We start from the raw sequence: 20284 nt of genomic DNA on the forward strand, positions 1-20284 counted from the left end.
CCACTTTACAGATAAGAGCCCAAGGCCTGGGAGAGAAGCACTCACTGCAGGTCTCTGCAAGTCAGAGGCCAGGATCGAACTCAAACCCAGTGCCTTAGGCTAGAGTAGAATGCCAGGAGTCTGAACTCAGCTTTCCTCCTTTTGGTGGTTGTGAATTCACCTTTCTGAGCCTCATCTGTATAAGGGGCAACACTACCTATTCCACAGGGCTGTCTGTAATAAATAACATGAGTTGGAAAGTCTGAGTCTTCTCCTTAAGAAGAACTCACCTATAAATTTGCCTCCTCCAGGAAGCTTTCCCGACTACCATCCGTCAGGCTTCTCCTTGTGGGATGCCACAGGCCTGAGCTTTCAGCAGTGTTGCAGGTGCCCATTTCTACTCTATTTGCTTCCACCAGACTTTGTGTCCTTCAAGGGCAATAAGGTTTTCTGATTTATTTCTGAATCCCAAATGCCTAGCAAGGGGTCCAAATGGAGTTGGAATACAGTCAGTGTTTCTTTCCTTCCTCCCTTCTTCCCTCCCTTCCATCCTCTCTCGAGCTTTTCACCACATCAGGCTAACTTCTCCTGCAAAGGGCTATGGTGATGTGTAGGTAGGTCCGCAGGGCAGAGTCCCCCAGCCCTGAGCCAGCTAGGCCCTGGGGCAGAGAGAACATTCTGGAGCCTGAAGGAAAAGTAATCACCCAGGGCTGGCTGGTGAAGGGCAGCTGGTGGTGTCCGGCTGGCAGGGGGTACCATATGGGCCCGGTAAGCAGGCAAGCCTGGGCACTCTGTGCTGCAGTGAAGGCTGTTTCCAGGGTCATCGCATCCTCCCGGAGGTGACCTGCTGGGAGCTGTCAGCCGTGCATCCCCCACAGAGGGGCAGCCTGCTTGTACCCCGTCTGCCAGTCCCAGAAACAGAAGCAGAAACAGAAGGTCAGAGCTGCAAGGGGCCTCCTCTGAGGTCACCATGTCCAAACCCTCATTTTACAAGTGAGGAGCCTGAGGCCCAGAAAAGGGCAGAGACTTGCCCAAGGTCACACAGCAAGCCTGGACCAGAAGCCAAGTCTCTTGCCTCCTAGCTTGGATGCTTATGAAAACAGAGAGGGAGCAAAGAAATCTTGAAAATACACCAGTATTCAAGAAAGAGTTTTAAGGTGGCTTTTCTTTTTTGTTTTCTTTTTTGTTTATCTGATCTAACTTTGTAAAAATTTTTACAGTGATCATATGTTCTTTAATAATCAGAAAGAAAAAAATAAATAAAAGGGAGGGAAAAGCTACCTATGGGAGTAACTGGCTTTTGTCTTTAGGAAAATGGTATCAGAATTGTGATCTTACTGTTTTCTCCCCCACTGGGCCCTCATGGGACCCCAGTGAGATAGTGGGTGCCAGGGAGCTGGGAGGGCTCTCGGCTTCTCTCCAGCTATCACTTGGGCTTGCAGTGGGACCAAGACCAAAGCCTTAGACTGGGGTCAGGAGCCCTGATTTCCTCAAATAATCTGTCTTCCTGAGCTAGTCTCTTCACCTGACTAGGTCTCAGTTTTTCCATCTGTAAAATGGGAGTTTTTACAGCAGAGTGTGTGTTCTGCCACCCCCACCCCCCCCACCAGCAAAGCACAGTGGTGAAACCCATGGACACTGGAGTCTGGGATCCCATCTCCCCCATTTCCCTACTTTATAACCTTAGGCAAGTCATTTAAATTCCACAGTCCTCAGTTTCCTTATCTGTAAAAATGGGTGGCTGTAAGGATTAAAAGAGTTAACATTTGGGACATCTTTAGAATTATGCTTGGCATATAATAAGTGCTATTTATGTCACATATTTTAATAAAACTAAAATCACTTTCCTCACTGGGTGAACAGTGAAGATGGAGTGGTTATTATTACCATAATTCCCGACTGGCTCCCAGGGATGGGAGCTCTCTTGGGATTGGAACCAGCCTGGCCCAGTCTGAGCTGTGGGTAGTTCAACCTCTCCTCATTACTCCCCCCACCCCCACTCCCCTCAGACCCAGGTGGGAGACAGCCCTTTTCCAGGGAATCTGAGGGAACGTGGGTTACTGCCCTGGGATTTCTGATTAGACTTGGCTCTGACCTTTCACCCAGCCCACAGGGCCTCCTCTCCTGCCTGCTGTGTCCCACTGTCCCAGCAGCCCCAACCAGTCGCCTCGGAACGCTTCCCTCCTCAGACCTTTTCCATGCTCCTTCCTCGTGCAGAAACATCCAGCCAGGTCCAGGTCGCCTCCTCACCTCTGCCCAGAACATCTGGTTGGCCTCCTCCCCAACACCTACAGTCACCGCTACCCACACACCTGTCTTCCCTCCCCAGTAGGCGCGCACGCGCACACACACACACACACACACACACACACACACACACACACTCTCCTAGACAACTGTTTGGCCTTGGAGTTCTATATACCTGGGCTCTAAAATCAGAGCCTCCATCTATATACACACAACTTTAGCTAACTGGGCCTCGGTTTCCTCCTCTGGACCATGAGGATATTACCTGCTTTAGAGGGCTTTGCAAGGCTGCGGTGAGATAATATATGGGAAATGCTTAGCCCCATGCCTGTCATGTGACGAGTGCTCAGTAAATGGTAACACTGGTTATCATTCATTTTTTATGGTGTTTGGTGAAACTGCTTTCCCCAGCAGCTGAGCATGCCTCAAGCACGGGGGCTGGAAACCGTCCTTCACCCCAGGGTACTTGAGAGCAGCTGACCAGTGCCTGGCACAGGGGAGGTGCTCAATACACATGCAAGGGCTTGACTTAAGTTCTGCCCTCTGGTTCTTAGAGTGCACCCAGCAAGTGGGTGACCCTCTGCAGCTGGAGAAGCAGCAGCACCTAAAGGGGGTGGGGGAGGTGCTCCTGAGGGGCCCCTACTGGCCCAGACCGCCCTCCTGGGTGGGATCAGCAGCTGTCTGCTTCTCAGCCTGGGCATCCATAGGGATGTCTCTGGCTATGGAGCTGCTGAGCTAATTAAGAATAACAAAGCACCGTGTAATTGCCAGCAACTGATGCGTTCCCTGCCTCTTCGTGCCTCTCCTACCCCTGCCCTCCTTGGCACTGTCCGGCCTGGAGGTCATTGCACAGACACGAAGGTAGGCGGAGTGGCGAAACTGAGCACAGGCTGGTGTCAGGAGACCTGGAGGCTGGCCGCCTCTGCCACCCTCTTGCAGTGGACCCTGGGCAAGGAAGTTCCCTTCTTACCTTGACTCCATTCCCCCATCTGCAGGGCTCTTGACCTCGTGTTAAGGGGAGGGATAAGGCTAAGGGACTGGGACAAGGCTCTGCCGAGGGACTGGGCTGCACCTGCCACGTGGGTCGAGTGCAGCAAGGCAGAAAGCCCCAGGTTTGAATCCCAGCCCCGTCCCTCACCAGCTGTGTGATCCTGGGCCACCCACTTACCTTTTCTGACCAGCAGATTCCTCATCTCCAGAGTGGGATTTGTTTGAGAGTACTTAACTCTTACTAGGAGAGCCTGTGTTGTCCTCAACCTGTGCCTGTAAGAAAGATCCCTGGCCAAGCTCATCTCTATCAAAGTGGGTGCAGAAATTAAGGGTTGAGAACTTGTAGAGCAATTTGATAGAGTAATTTTGTCTTGAATTTCATAACGAGAAAAATAGGCTTGTATTTTTTAAATTTTATTTTTCTAGTAATACATTTTCCTTGTATTTAACAAAAGTATTGGTCTGTGACAGATTAGAAAATTTTAAAGAACAGTCCTTCTCCACAGATGGTTTGAGAAGCACTGCTTCAGGGGATTTTGTAAAAAGAGACATCGTAGCAACCCCGCCATAATATTTCCATAGTTCTAGGAACTTTCAACTTCTGTGGCTCCCAACGCCTGCAGGATAAAGACCCAATCTCTTTGCCTGGCTTTCAAGGCCCTTCTCACTAAAATTCCAACCTTCCTTCCCCATCACACACTCTCATCAAAGCACCCTGTTCTCTCTTCCCTCAAACTTCCTATGCCCACTTACAACTCCATGCCTTTTCCTTCCACCTGGCATGCCTTTCTCCACTTTGCCCTAAAACTGGCAAACTCCTATTCATCCTTCAAGACCCAGACCAAATGTCCACTCCTGGGAAACCTTTTCCCATGCCACCCCTGCACCTGCCCTAGGCAGGGTTAGGTGCTCCCTGCTCTGTGCTCCAAGTGCCACGTGAAACGTGGAGGCAGGACGTTGCAGCGGTTAAGGCTACTGACAGGCTCAAGGGTCAGAACAATGAGGATTTTAGAACTGACCTTGCCAGCTGTGTGATCCTGGGCAGATGATTTCATACTATTGGGCTTCATATTTCCCATCTGTACAGTGGGGTGTACGGTGAGGCGTAGAGGTGATGTGTGAAAAGTTCCCAGCCTCGTGACACATGGGAGAGACCGTTGTTAGTGTCATCCCTCTGGTCTAGAAATCCCCAGGTTGTCTTTTCTGTCTCCCTACTAGACTGCTTGCTCCCTGAGAGCAGGGCTACTTGAGCGTGTCTGATGTACCTGGATGTCTCCTGGGCCCAGTGCAGGGCTTGCGCAGAGGCTGTGTGTGGGACAGGCTCCCTGCCCTGAGGTGCCCATGGCTGTGGCTCCCTTGTCGGTGGAGTGCTGATCAATCAGCTCTGCCAATGTCCATGGTGTAAATACGTCCACCATGGCCAACTTTAAGTTACCAAAAGTTTAACAGCCAGCTTGCCAACTTCCTGAATATTTAACAGTCTGCTCTTGTGAGCCACCCAGCTCCAGCGCCCCTCCCAGTATGACTGCTCTGAGCAGAAGAGTAGCCATCACAGGTGACCTCCCCTGCTGGCCGCCCGCTCCAGGCCAGCACATCAAGGACCACCCGGGGAAGGGCTATAAGTTCAGTCATGCCCCACACAGAGGTCCTTACTCATCCCCCTCCCCCAAGCCTCCAGACCCTTTGTTCTCTGGGATAAAAGCCTGCGACCTCCCTCAGAAGGAAGAAAAGAAGCTGGGGTAGTGGGCCCAGCTGACCCATCCATCAGTGGCTCTTGGGGCCTAAGTGAGGTGGGGGGCTACCTCTGAAGCCAACAGGGGCCAATTTACTATAGTCCTGTCCCCCCAGCTGTTGCAGGCTAATGAAGCCAAGCCCGGTCCCAGTGTCCCTTGGTCACAGTGGGATCCAAGAAAGCTTGTGTACAAGCTCCTCTCACCTCCTGCCCTTCTCTCCTTTAGTCATGCCAGCTTGTGCCCAGGCAGCTCCCTCCTCTTGCAATGCCCTCCCCTTTCCTCCCCCAGCTCCACCCTGGGAGAGCCCTCTCCTTTCAGTGCCCAGCCCAAGCCATTGAGCTATACTTCCCAGGCCAGCAGACGCAGTGGATGCGTGTCTCCCTGGGGGCCCCTTTACTGGCTGCTTGCCCACAGGCCTTGCCCCCTCCCCCTACAGCTGTGGTTACCCTGGGGTGCTTGTTAAAAATGCAAATTCCTAGGCAACACTTTCAGAGTTTCTGTATCCACAGGTGAGGCCCAAGAATCTGTGCCCCAGGAAATTTGGATTTAGAGGACTTGAGAACCTGAGCTTGAAAAGCCCTGTCCTCACGTGCTGGGACTGTGCCTGATTTACACTGAGGCCTCATAGTGACCCTCATCAGGACCAAGGGCTCAGTAGGCCTCGGTTGTATTGAATCCAGTGTCCGTTACTGAGGCCACCGTGTCTGGAGGACCCATCTTCCTGGCTCAGCTAAGGGCCCTTCTGTCCTCACCTCCTGGGGGCCTGAGCACCGACAGGTAAGTGGAAGGCGTCTCCATTCTCCGAACACTGCTGCTCCAGCTTCAGTCTCCTTACCTGTAAAATGGGCAGAGATAATATCTACCTCCTGGGTTCACTGTGACGATTAAATGAGATCATGCCCACAGGGCTGTTAGCACCATGCTTGACACATAGGAGGTGCTCAGAAATGGTCAGCACTTAGAGGAGAATCCCAATGCCTGGCTTGCAAAGGCTGCATGAGCTGCCTGCTGCCTGCCTCTCCCACCTCAGCCTGAAGCACTCTCCCCCTGCCCCTGGCCTTCTCTTTGTCTTGCCTTGGATTGACTGAGCTTGGATTGACTGAGCTGGGGCTCAGGGTGCTATGGACTGAATTGTGTCCCCCTCAAATTCACATGTTGAAGCCTTAACCCCCAATGTGATCGTATTTGGAGATAGGACTTTCAGGAGGAAATGAAGGTTAAATGAGGTCATAAGTGTGGGGTCCTAATCTGATAGGATTGGTAGCCTTGTAAAATGGGAAAGAGGAATTTCTCTCTCTTTGTGTGCACACACTTGGGAAAGGCTATGGAGGGCGTAGCAAAAGAGGTCTATAAGCCAGGAATAGAGCTCTCACCAGGAACTGAATTGGTGGGCACCTTGATCTTGGACTTCCCAGCCTCCCAAACTGTGAGAAAAATAAACTTCTGTTGTTGAAGCCACCCAGTCTACAGTATTTCGTTATGAGCCTGAGCTGACTAATACACAGGGCCTTTGCACATGCTGTGCCCTCTGCTTGGAATAATTTTCCCCTGATCTCACAGTGGCTCCTTTTTGTCTCTCAGATTTCGGTCTAAATGTCACGTCAGAGAGGCCCTCCTTGGCCACCCATCTGAGGAAGTATTCCAGTCACCTGATTTTAATTCTATGTAGAGCACTAACATGTCCAATATTTTTCTTGTTCTTCCTTTCTTTGCTTATCATCTGCCTGTATGTCGCCAGAATGTCATCTCCATAATAGCAGGAAGCTTGTCTTTCCTGCTTGGACCATAGGCAGCATACTGGGGGCCCAATAAATATTCGTTAGATTGTTCTTATTAAATATCCAGAATCTGACTACTCATCCTCCAGGCTGGTCCGAGTCACCATCATCCATCTCCTGGATTATGGCAGTAGCCCTCTGCTTGCCCTCCTGACTCCTATAGTCTACTCTCAACCCAGCAGGAGTCCTTGGAAAACCTAAGTCTGATCGTGTCACTCCTCTACTGAAAACCCTTCCTTGGCTCCCCCCTTCTCTCAGACTAAAAGCCCAAGTCCTTAAACTGTCCCCCAGGACCTTGCACAAACAGCCCCTCTTCCCTGCAACTCCAGTCTTATGGGCCTGCTTGCTGTCCCTTGGTCACACCAGGCATGTACCCAACCCCGGACCTTTGCACTTGCTGTTCCCTCTGCCGTAAACATTCTTCCTTCTGAAATCTGAGAGCCTCATTCCCTTTCATTCTTCAAGTCTTTGCTCAAATATCACCTTCTGAACAAAACTTTCTCTGAACATTCATTTAAAATGATAACCTTTCCTCCCTCCACGGCTGGCTTCTGGGAGCACACCAGGCCCTGTGCTCAGAAGGGCTCCACCAGTGCTGTTTTGAAATTCTTAATAATTTTATCTTTGAATTTGTGTTTGGTAAGAGAAGTCTGATGGGACAAGGGAGCACCAGAGCCTTGGCCTCCGCTCACATGTGTCCCAGCTCTCACTGCCTGCTCCCCCGTGTGTAGTACCTCAGGCCCCCCTCTGCTCCCTGCAGCTGTCTTTGGTGCCTGACAGGACCCTGTGCCCCACAGGGTCTTGGGACAGGGCATGGCATCAACCATCCCCAACCTGGGCTGGCAGCACCACTGCACACCTTGTGGGTGACTGGCCAGAGGCCACATCTCAGTGGGGGCAAGACCCCAATCCAGGTACTAAGCACATCCTGGGATGGAAATTTAAAGACCCCAGGACATTTCCCATCTGCCAAGGGTTGGAGCTGTGGACCCGTGGGAAGGAGATGCCTGGGTTGATTTCCCCATACCCCACCCCCATCTGGGGTGTCTACCTCAGTCCAGCATCTGGCAGGAGGGAGGATTTGGGAGGGGGAACTGGGCAGCTGTCAGGCTCCGGAGAGAGGGTGTGTCCTCGTTGGTGGGGCAGGGCCCGTCAGTGCCTGTGAGAATCTTCACCCGGAGGGTATTCCTGTGGCCAGCAGCGCTCCCTCACTCTGTGGCTGGGTCAATGGTTACTTCCTCCTTCCAGTCTTCCTGTTGGCCTCGTCTGGTGGGCTTGGGGCACCCTTGGGGATGAGCCATGAAATACAAATCGTGTGATTTCCATGATTCCACATACGAGTGAAATGCTCTGATATTTGCATTTAAAACTGGCATTGCACAATATAAAGATGGATAGTAAAACTCATGTTAACAATTTAAATTTTTAATTTTTCTTTACTCAGAGAGACATTAAATAGCAAATAGAAACACAGTGATGAGAGAGAGAGACTGATGAAGGAAGTTTCCTGTGTACTGTACCTTTTCTCTTCTTTTTGAACAACAGCCTACGTTTGCATTTTGCACCGCAAATTACATAGTCAGCCTTGCCTCCATCATTCCTGGTCTTGTTGTTTTAAATAGCTCTCATTGCATCTTGATGCTACATGATTGACTTATTTCTTATGGTTGTCTCTTATGGTCTGCTCTTCCCACTAGAATGTGGACTCCTGGAAGATGGAGCTTCTGTCTGTTTGGTTCGCAGCTGTATCCCCCCGGCACAGAGGTGCCGAGTACATTGCAGGTGCTCAGTAAACGTTTGGGGAATGTTGAATGAATGGATGTGACTTGGGAAGGCTGGGGCCCACATCAGTCTTTCCACTCCCTGGCCATCTGGGCTCCAGGCCCTCCCCTTGCCCATTTTGGCTCAGACAACTCACATCAGAACCTTGTGGTTCCGGCACTTCCTTTTCAGACCTCAGTGCTTCAGCCTTTCTGCCTCCTGCCAGTCCCAGCATTGTTGGTGTGAATGGCAGCTCCCCTGAAGGCCGCAGTAAGAGCTCCCCAGATGCCTGGACCACAGGTTTGTCTCCTTCCTGGAATTCCTTAGGTCATTTCCATCCATTGTCTTTGGCGGCAGCTTCTTGAGTTGGTCTTTCCACCTCGGGAAGGTTCCCTTGCTGGTTTCCCCATCTGCTGCCAGGTTCAAATCCTTTTTGGCTCCAAATCCTCTCTTGGGGTTTCCTTGGCCCCTTCTGCCTCTAATGGCCAAGGTGACCTCGGACAAGCCTGCCACTCTCTTCTGGGGAGACCCTTGTGAAATGAGGGGGGCTGCCTTTGCCCTCCTCCCAGGGAAGGGCAGCAGAGGGCTGGGTCCTTTGGAAGAACAATGCTGATACAATGAAGGTTACTTCTTTCACATTTGAGTCGCCGTCTGTCCTGCAACCCAGTGCCGCATGCCCCCGCTCTCTCCCCTCCCTCTTTAGTTACACAAGAAACAGCCTGCAGCTGCCACCACTCCCTGGCCACTCAGCCACTCCTCACCCATGGGATGGGACACAGCTCGTCGGGTGGGAGTGGTCCAGACCCTGCTCCCCCTTCTCCTAAAGAGAATTCTGGTTTTGATAATCAGCCATTTCTCCCCCTTCCTTCTCTGTTGTTGAGGGATAAGGCTCAACTCCTCTTTCCTGAGGCAAAGAAACCCCCAAACAAAGCAGCTTAAAGAGCACAGAAGTGTATTTCTCTCTCACAAAACCTCTTCGGTGAATGTTCCAGGCCTGGAAGGTACACAAGCATGCAGAGACCCAGGTTCCTTCCACGGCATGGCTCTTCCATCTTGTCAGGCTTTACTGTCACCACGTCTGGTCTCAGCCAGCAGGGAGGAAAGAGAGGGCACCCACTGACTGAAGGCCAAGGCCTGAACGTGGCCTCCGTCACTGCCATTCACGTTCTAATGGCCACTGCTGCAAGGGAGGCTGGGAAATGTTGTCCAGCAGCATGGCCACCTGCCGTGGAGGAAGAAGAGGACGGTTTGGGAAGACGACCAGCTGATTTACAACATCTACCTTCTCTCTATAAAGAGAGTCTGGGTTTGGGACAAATTGGTTTCTAGGTTTTGTGTCACAGGACCAAGAATATGGGTGGAGAGAGCCTGAAGGGGAAAGTGAGAGGAAAGGGACAGGGACGTGGAGGGAAGCAGCTTTGAAGAGTATTAGACGCAAGTCACAGTTGGAGTTATTTTTAAATGACTTCTGGTTAATGGTCTGTGTCTTCTGAAGTGCTCTGCCCTCCTGGAGCCAAGACGGGGCCTCCTGGCGTCCCAGGATACGTGGGTTACCATGCTCGGCGCACTGTGCCGAGACTGGGCTACAAGAGAGAGATCCGTTCCCTGCGCTCCAGGAATTCACAGGCCAGTGGGGCAGACAGACACGGGATGAGAGGCGAATCCAAGCTGCTGAAAAGACATCAAGGAGGGAATTACCGCTGGTGGGGGAGGGGCAGACAAGAAAGGGCATAACAGGGACCCCATATTCTAGGTTTACCTCTGCCTGTGGGAAATAGCTCTCTAACGCATTTTACTAGAGTGATAAAAAGGAAAGGGAAGAAGATTAAGTAAAGAATCAAGAAACCAGAGTCCTAGCCCTGCTGCTCTGTGTCCTAGGGCAAGTACCCGCCCCTCTCTAACCCCCTTCTCTCTGGCTGCCTGCAAGGCCACTGCGAGCGCATCTGATATCCTCGTAGGAAGTACTGAAAGGCGCCCTCACCAGTGGACAAAATACAGAAAGTTGCCGCCTCCCGCAGGCTGATGCAGGCCCCGCGACACACAGGGTGACACACAGAGTGGGGACAGGCTGGATTTCAGCCACACTTACCTCTTGACTTCACACCCTTGTGAAGTGCACACCACACACAACTGTGTTTAGGCAGCCGCCTTGCCAACCAGCCTCCCTGAGATATCGTATGATCCCAAGGGGGCAACTGCTGTGAGAAGGACTCAGAACCCCAGTGACCCCCAGGAAATCCTTCTAACCAGCAGGCGTTCTTTCCCTCATGTTCTGTAGCACTAGCATAGGGCGAGTGAGGTATCTGGGGCGCATAGGTTAAGGAAGCACTCACTTTCAGGGTGACCACTGAGAATGCATGCCTCCATAAATGTTGTGCCCTAGGTACCTCACCAGCCTCACCTTAGTCCTGACTCTGCCCTACAGGATTCCCACAGATCTAGGTGGTGGTGTTTTAAAGGAAGGTGCCAGAAAACCATTTGGGGGCAGCTTCCCTCAGCAGCAGAGAGCTACACCCAGGAGTCATGGAGGGGGTGAACCTGGAAGAAGAGGCACAGGGCAGGAGGACCACGGTCCAGAGGACCGGGTGCCGGGAGAGGCTCTGTGCTGGGAACCTCAAATTCACCTGAAAAGATAGGGAGGGAGAGGGAGGGCCAGGTAGTCAGACCCCTCGTTTGTCATCTGAGGGCGTTGTAGGAAGAGCTATGGGGGAGGGGTGGGAAGAGAGGAGGACGGTGGTTCCGGGTCCTGAGCCATAGGTGACCTGGCAGCCCGGGGCCAGGCTGGCTGAGCTCACACCCCAGGAGGGAGGATGCAGCACCTGAGGGAGGGTGGCCATCACCCAGGAGCTCGCCTTCAGGGCCACCAGCACCCTCCCCAGAGCTGCTCTGGAGACAGGGAGCCTGACACCCAGATGCTCTGAAGACAAGGACTCAGGCCACCAGGAGCCAGTTATGACACGTTCAGTCCAGGGTCCTTCCAGCAGGAGGACACCGGGATTAAATCACCCCACCTCCCTGATCCTGAAACCTTGGACTATGTTTCTGAAACCATGCAAACATTCAAAACCACTTTCATTTTTGCCTGTACTGATAGCTATCTGGTGCTTTTTGAAAAATCAACTCGTCTTCACTTAAATAGTTTATTTTCAAAGGAAACTATGTAAATGGAAAACTGCATGATTGCCATAAACAGAAGCTAAGCAATGGCATGAGTACGATGTTAATCAAGCAGTGTTCTTAAATTCTAGCTGGACCCTGGTGCCCCCAGGGTTCTGGATTTGAGGGCCAGTCTCTGTGTTCGAAGGGAGGTCAACGGAGGTCGGAAAGGTGTTAAACACGGAGAGGACCCACCCGAGACTCTCCTTTCTCATCAGAAATGTAATCACTTTCTCCCTCGGTGAGTCCGCATCCTGTGCGCCCACTTAGCCCATCTCATGAATGTGTCCCCTCCTTGTGAAAGACTGTCCCATGGAGTCCTGAACATAAGACAGCAAGAGTGAGCTCTCGTAGTTGGGCGGGGTGGAGCTGGGGTCCCTGGCTCTGGGTATGGGCTGGGCCCCGCGCTGTACCCCCAGCCTCAGCCTGGCTAAGCCTGTCTCAGGTGAGTCTTGGACAGGCCGGTGTTGATGCCCTTTAACCTCAGCATGTGGTAGAGGAGCTGGCACACAAAAGGTGCTCAATAAATGCATGAATATAGAGCCGTTGGTAGAAGGGATGGGTCCAGCCTCAGTGAGCCTGTGGGCGTGACTGCAGCGATGGCTCCCAGTGGGCTGGTTCGTCTCAGGGTCCAGCCTCATCCCTGCCATGGGGGGCCCACTTCTGTGGGCCTGGAGGGGGACAGAGAGGGACATAATCCCAGAGAGGGACTGTTGGGAGGGAGGGGCACATACGAAGGGAAGCCAGAGGGTTTGCTGCTGTGGTTTTGTGGTGACAACTGTCTCCCACGACTAGAGCAATGATAAAAACAGGAAGTACTGAGCGGCTGGGACCTTCCCCGCCTGACTTCAGCTTTCCCTGACCCCAGCAGCCCTCTGACCCCTCCATATCCTCACGCACCGCTGGTCACCTGTCTGGCGGGAGGAGCTCTGAGAAGGCCCAGGAATCTCTCAGCACTCGCCCAGCCCCGCTGCCTACCCTCTGACACGCCACCACCGCAGGAGGGGCACTGGGCTGGCTGTGGGGCACCTGGGGGCTTTGTCCAGCTCTGCTCACCTCACTGTGTGACACTGGACAAGCCCTCCCTCCCTGGGCCCGTCTTCCCTACGACCGAATGGAAGGGGCTGGATCGCTGATGGCTCTTCCCTCCCAGGCAGGCATCCCCCAGGATCCTGGGGGCAGCAGGAGAAGCGCCCGAGGAGACCAGAGAGGGGAGGCAGCGCCTGCCACGGGTGCCAGTGTATGACCAGCTCCCTGCAGGCTCCAGGACCATGCTGCATGCCCGTGCGCACACACACACACACACACACACACACACACACACACACACGCAGGCGCGCACGCACCCACAGGCACACACACAGCAGCGCGCGCACACCCACAGAGGAGCGCACACACACACAGGGCGTGGGCACAGCTTTGTGAGTGAGAGTGCACAGTTTACACACCTGACCCTGCCTGCCGGGATCAGGGACCACAAAGAAGAACAGAAATAGCCAGGCTCCACCATGGCTTTGAAGGGCTCTTGGGCCAGGGGAGACAGGCCAGTCCACAGAAATGACAACTTAAAGACAAGGCTCACAGTTTGGGGTGGGCGCAAACAACTCTGTAGGGGGAGGGGAGTATTTCTCATCCTTCCCTTATTAATTATTATCATTAGTTATTTATTTTAATTTTTTATATTCTTGAGATATAATTCACATGACATAAACTTCACCATTTTCAAGTGGGTTGTAGTACAGTCACAATGTCGTAAACCATCCCCACTATCTGATTCCAGAACACTTCCATCAGCCCAAAATGAAACCTTGTATCCATTAGCTCCTAATTCCTTCCTACCCGCAGCCCCTGGCAACCACTAGTCTACTTTCTGTCTCTATGAATTTGCCTATTCTGGATACTTCACATAAATAGAATCATATACTGTAAGACTTTTACGACTGTCTTTTTCACTTAGCCTAAGTGTTTTTAAGGTTCATCCACGTTGTAACATGCATCAGTACTTCATTCCTGTTTATGGCTGAATAGCATTCCATTGTGTGGATAGACCACGTTTGCGTATCCATTCATCTGTTGATGAACATGTAGGTTGTTTCCACTATTTGGCTATTAAAACCCATCATTTATCAAGTTCTTTCTCCATCCTGTTCTAAGAATTCCACAGTGTCATGTCAGGTAGCCCCTCACACCAATGAGGTAGGTACTGTTCTCATCCCCTTTATGCAGACTGGGAAGGGGATGGGCTCAGAGACTTGCCTCAGTGAGGTGGTGTCTGCATCTGGACTCAAGCAGTAATGTGACTGCCTTCCAGGGCAGAACACTTTATTGCCTGAGGAAAACCCCGAAGAGCCGTCTTTCTCTTGGCCACAGGGAAGAGCAACAGTTGAGTTGGTGGCTGCTCCTTCAGTCCCTGTGCCTGAGTGCCTACCAGGAGCTGAGTCTCAGCCGAGCCATGATGAACACACAGAGTGCCTGAAAGCAAGCTTTGTAGTTCTAAGCTGTGGGGGTATTTGTTACTGCAGCAGAGCCTGGCGTGCCCTGACTGACATGGCCCTCCTGTGGGCTGGGACCCATACAGCCTCTGTGCTCAGAAGCAAGGCCCAGGCTTGCACAGGCACACACACAGCTTGGGTATATATTTGAAGCAATTAGCTATGCGCCCAATTGGATAAAAACCAAGATCAAGCTGTGCTGCTTGAGTTTCGAAGGGCTCTGCATGTACATTTTGAGAGCTGATTTTCATGAAAGATCTGCACAGTGACTGAAACTTTACCCAGAGAAGGAGGAGGCTCTCTTCTGGATTAGCCTCATCCTAGAGGTTGTTTCCAGATGCTCCTCGTGCTCCTTGAGAACAACAGCTCACCTCGGCAGATAACCAGAGCCAACAGTAAGTATTTATTGAGAATTTACCAGATGCTGTGCTGAGCACTTTTCATACATTTTCTCCTCCTAACCTATGGAATAGCTGCTTTTATCATCCCCCTTTTCCAGCTGAGGAAACCAAGGCTCAGAGGGGTAGAGAGACTTGTCCAAGATCCCAAAACAAGCAGGTGGAAGAGGTAGAATTTGAACCCAGGTCTGCTTACCTCTAGAGCTCACATTCAACTCAAAAGTCATCTTGATAACTCATGACCGACTCAGCATCGACCAGTGTCTTGTGTTAGAGTTATGGTCAGGTCTCCTTGGGGAGACACACCATGGCGTATAAACAGAGCCCAGGGTTAAAAGTCAGGAGCCCTGGGTTTGAGTTTCAGATCCAGCCTTAACTTACTCCATGGCTTAGGGCAAACTCCTCCCCCTCTTTGGGCCTCAGTGTCCACATCCATGAAATGGGACCTTTGGACTAGATCACTGGTTCCAGTGTTTGCTGCACATCTGAACTACCTAACGATCTGGTTAAAAACACTGATTGCTGGGCTCTTTCCCAGACCTGCATTATCAGGAACCCTGAATCCACAGGTGATTCACACCTGAAACAAGAATTGGGAACCCTACTTCTGGGACTTTCCATAGCTCAGCCTCTGTGAGTTTACGGAGGCAGAGAAGACCAACCCAGTAACCATGCCTGGCAGTCTGAGTCAAAGACCAAAGAAAACAGTTTCTGGACAGTATGTTCTGGAAAAATCTAGAAGAGAAAGAAGTTGGTTGGACTGTGGAAGTTGGGGAAGTAGAAGCAGAAGCTGGCTTTGTTTCATTTTCGTGGTTTCATTTTCTCCTTGTAAGAAAATCACATTTCCAGTTAAGCCATATTTCTGGACCCCCTTGCAGTCAGGAGGGGCAGTTCTGGCCAACAAAATAGGTAAAAGTGATGAGCTTCAGTTCCAGGGCTTGCCATATAACTCTTGTGGGATCCTTTCTGATCTCTCCTCATTCTGTGGTGAATTTGGATGTGAAGTGTTGATGATGGTAGCATTTAAAAATAGAAGGAAAAAGAATGGAAGGAATCTGGGTTCCAGGGTGAAAAGAACCTCCCCTGGACTACAGGACGAAGGGGCAATTAATTTAGATTGTATTAAGTTACTGAGATTATGGGGTTGTTTGTTATAGCAGCTAGTGGTACTTATCCTGACTAATACAACCTAGAGGAAGTGGGACCAGAGCAGGCTCTTAAAAGGTAAATAAGATTTGGAAACGCGGAGAAGAAGAAAAGGGCATCCCAGAGGGAAAGAATAGTAGGGGCAAAGGGGTGGGAGCTAGAACAGGTGTGATGTGTTTTCACCCTAGAGAGAAATTCAGTCTGCTCAGTACTGAGAGCTACACTGGTAGGAGATGAGACCAAAAATGTTCCAAAAGTGGTGTGCTGGAGCCAGCTCATACCAGCTCATGAGAGCCAATTGTTAGCATCTTTTCCCAGCTCTGTGTTCAGTGGCAGACATAGCTTTGGTAGCTTGAAATTGGCCATGGTGGGAGTATTTATACCATGGCAACCAGTAAACACTATAAGCCAGGGCTTTTTTTCTCCCGTGGCTAAACATTTATCAGCACGCTACTGGCTGCAACCCACATGCAAGTGAGTCCTGCCAACTTGGGAGGCAGTGGAAAGACCAAAGACCCTGCAGCCAATTCTAATCCTCGCCTCACCCCTTCTGAGCTGTGTGGCCTTGGGCAAGTGAACGTTACCTCTCTGAGCCTCACATTCCTCATCTGCAAAATGGGGCTAATATTAGTACCTCCCTCATAAGGCTGATGTGAGGATAACAATAAATGAGATTATGCATGTGGAACCCTGTCTGCATCCCCTCAGCATCACCATTCCTGTGCACGTGACGACCTCCTATGTAAGCAAGTACCTGCAACCTATCTGAAGGCCGTCTCGGCCCAGAGGGCATGCTCGGCCCCCTCACAGGGCATCTGGAAGTGCTGGGAAGCAGCAAAGTGTCTTAGGGAGCAGTCCTCAACCAAAGGTGATGAGAGCTGGTGGATAATAGCCCAGCTTCTCACCTCTCGAGTAGGACGAATCTGAGGCCCATGCTACCCTATCTCGCAGAAGTCTCTAGACGATCCTCTGTAGCCTGTTCTCTGTAGCCTGCAGAATCCCTGAATTGGATTCGTCCTTTCCTGCCTCACTTCCCCACTTCCCCACCAGGGCAATACTGCCCAAGAAGTTCCAAGGGCACCTCTCTCATCCTTGTCTCAGGGTCTGCTTCTGGGGGGACCCAACCTAGATAGCAGCCAAGATTATCAATAACCAGAATCATGTCTTATGTGGGCACAGGGATTTACAAAGGGAGAACACGTCTGCTACTGGCTCAGGCCCTACAGCAACCCCAGGAGGCAGGCAGTGGGGATTATCCACTCCATTTTGTGGATGGAGAAGGTGAGGCTTAGAGAATAGCAATGATTTGCTCAAGGTCATACCACCATCAGGGAGAAGGGCTAAAACCGGGGTATCCATAGCCCAAGTTTTCAGCTTTGAGCTACTCTGGGCTCCTGGAGTGCCCTGAGCTGGCTGGGAGGGTGGTTTCCACCCCTCTGACTTCTCTCCCCTGACGGATAAGGCTGACTCTGGCCCCTCTGTGGGCTTGGGACAGTGGAGGGCAAATGGGCTGGTGGTAGGAATGGCTGGTTTTTAAATTCATCGATCACTCAGCAGGCCTGACCCCATTCTGTCCTGGGAAAGCCAGCTTTGCCTGGGGGTGGCCGGGAGGGGAGGGTGGGGTGGGGGGCTGACCCAGCAGGAAGGGGTTAGGTGGGGGCGGTGAAGGCCAGAGAGTAGCTAGGGTGGGATGAGGTCAGAGGCAGCTTCTGGCCGTCTGTGTCCCCACAGTGTGAGGGCAGCCAGGGCCCCAGGGACAGGCAGGGCCATTGTGATGCAGTGGCCTAAAGAGGGGCCTGCCCATTCCCCCATCACTGCCTGAGCCATGGAAGTTCTGAACCCACCAGATCTGGTACCCAAGCTCCAGAAGACAGCGGTTGGAGCAATACAGTGGCTATGACACGAAACCTGGATGTGCCTGTGACTGCCCACTATTTAATGAGCACCAACTGTATGCCACACACTATTTAATAAGCACCAACTGTTGGGTACTCAACACACGTCTCATTTCATCCTCAGGCTGGGTAGGGAGTGATTAGGGGTTTGAGTTCAGACTCAAGACAGACCTGGGTCAGAATCCAGGCCCCACTCCATGGGTGTTTGTGCACCTCAGTGAGTTGTCTCACCTTGCTAACCTTAGTTTCCACATCTGTAAAATGGGCTTAATAATAGCAAGCATCTCATGGGAGGAACGTGGTGAGGATTCACTGCTAGATCACGTGTAACTTGCTGAACTCAGGGCCTGGCACATCGGGCACAGCAGCAAGGATGACGTTAGCACCTACTGTGTGCAGGCGCCACGCTAAGCACTTTCCATGGGTTATCTTACTTAAACTTTACAACCGCCCCAAAGGGAAGGGACTACTGTTAGCCCCTCTCTTATAGGTAAGGAAGCCAAAGCTCAGAGGGGTGAAGTCCCGGGCCCAAGGTCACACAGCTGCTGGCAGCAGAGGTAGCATTTGAATCCAGGTGGTCTCTCTGCCTTGGAGGCCTGATTAGCAAAAAACTCCCTGGCCTTCTCCATCACCCTCCACCCCATATGTGAGGTTAACAACCCACTGGCTCATTTATTTGATCTTTGAAGAGATACTGCTGGGTGAAGCGTTACTGGAGGCCCAGAGAAGACAAGGCACCAGCCTGGGGCTGCAGACAAGATGGTGCCAGAGCCGAGACTAAACCCAGGGCCTCTGGCTCTCCGGTCAGGCCTCGTTCGGGACCCGGGATGTCATTCCCAGCTCTGCTCTGGCCTCTCCTCTGCCCTGCCCCCTCCTCACCCTTTCTTGGTGCAGGAGAGCTCCAGGGCTCCCCAGGCCACTGAAGTGTGGGACTGAGGCCCCAGTCTTTTCTTTTCCACTGAGAGGTAAGGTGCCTGGAACACGTTGAGCACTTTAAAAATTTGGTCACATTGCAACCGTCTGGGTTACCATGGTGACCTCATTTTGAATTTGCTTCCCAAGGGAGAGTTGGTAACAATTAATACAGCACTTAGCGCTGGCTGCCCACAGCGAGGGTGGGAGAGGATCACAGAGTCCCCTGGGACCTACTTCCCCAGGGGAAGTGGTGCCTCCTCCTCTGAGCAGGGTCCTGGGGTTCCCCAAGGAGGCAGGGGAAGGGAGAGGATGCCCCGACCCTGCCCACCTCTTCAGCAGTTGCAGCAACCATGTTGCTGGGGCTGAAGTAGATTGGGGAGCTCCGTTTTACAGATGGGGAATATGAGTCTCCACAGAGCTAAGCCTTATCCAAGGCCACACAACAAGATCCAGGCAGCTTTAGCATCGATCCAGAAGGCTGGTTTCCTGTGCTTCAGGACAGGGCTCTGGTAGTTGCCACGGTTGGGGAAGCCCAGCTCCAAAACTTCTCCCCTTCTTAAGTGCCTGCAGTACTACCTTTTGTGAGCCATTTTAGAGGGTTAAGCGTTGCCCTCTCTGGGCCCCAAGGAGGGGCTGATGGACCTTTGCTCATTCATTGCCCCTTGGGTGCTAAGTGGATTGATTATAAGAGGGTGCGAGGTGCTAGGGCCAGGCTCTGAAGAAATTTGTTAGAGAAGACTGGGTAGATTAGGATGGGGAGAGCCTGGGAGGGAGACTGTGAAAGAGCTCCAGGCAAGGCTAGGCCTTAGCCATTTCCGGATGGGCGCCCCAAGAGGTGGAAGTGCTCCCTTTCCATCCCACTCCTCCCCATCATTGCTTGGTCTCCACCCACTCCAGCTCTTATAGAAAGAAAAGTAGAAAGACATACAGTAGAAAGAACAAGAAGTCTCTTGTTGAATCCAGACTCCATCCCATTTTTCAGATGGGGAATCTGAGGCTCAGAGAAGCCTTAGGTCCAGAGACCCACATCCAGTAAGTGGTCAGCAGGGATTTGAACCCACATCAGTCCAAGTGTACCATCTGCACTCTTAACCCTTACACTTGGACTAGGTTCTCTCCATATACTCACATTCCCTTTTCAGGCTGGGCTAAGGGCTTGGGGATGTGTTAGCACAAATGTAGAGCTGGAAAGAAAATGGGCCTGAGGCTCTCCAGGCCTGGTGAAGGGCAAGAGACAGGGAGAAGGAGCTGGTTGGCTTGTCTGCTGAGTAGGTGTGGCTCAGGCAAAAAGCTGGGAAATTGGGAGCATCAACTATAGAAGTTGGGTTTTAGTAAAGGGATGGGGAGAAGAGGAATGGGGGGAATGGCTTTGATATCTCTGGTCATATCCAAAAATTGAGCTTGCAGTGTTTTGTTCATCTCAAACAAAATAAAACAAACCTGTGACTTTAGTATGCTGCCACCAGGTGGCGGTGTGATTTGGCTGCTCCTATCAGATATTGACCTCCATTAAAACTAAAATTTCACTCATTTTTTTCAAAAAAGACAAAAATCTAGGGAGATTGGGAGGAGAGGAGATCAGAGAGGTAGGTGTACAGGCTGGTGGGACAGTGTAAGGACTCCTTTCTTTGCTGCGAGGAGTATATAGAACCACTGGAAGTCTTTGACATCATCTGATTTGTGATCTAACAGCACCTCTCTGGTTGCTTTGTTGAAACTGGACCATGGGGGGCAAGGGCTGAAGCAGGAAGGCCAGTGAGGAGGTTCCTGCAGAAGTCTGGGCGAGAGAGGATA

The sequence above is a fragment of the Eubalaena glacialis genome, chromosome 3 (genome assembly GCF_028564815.1).
Source record: "Eubalaena glacialis isolate mEubGla1 chromosome 3, mEubGla1.1.hap2.+ XY, whole genome shotgun sequence".
Taxonomy (NCBI): Eukaryota; Metazoa; Chordata; class Mammalia; order Artiodactyla; family Balaenidae; genus Eubalaena; species Eubalaena glacialis.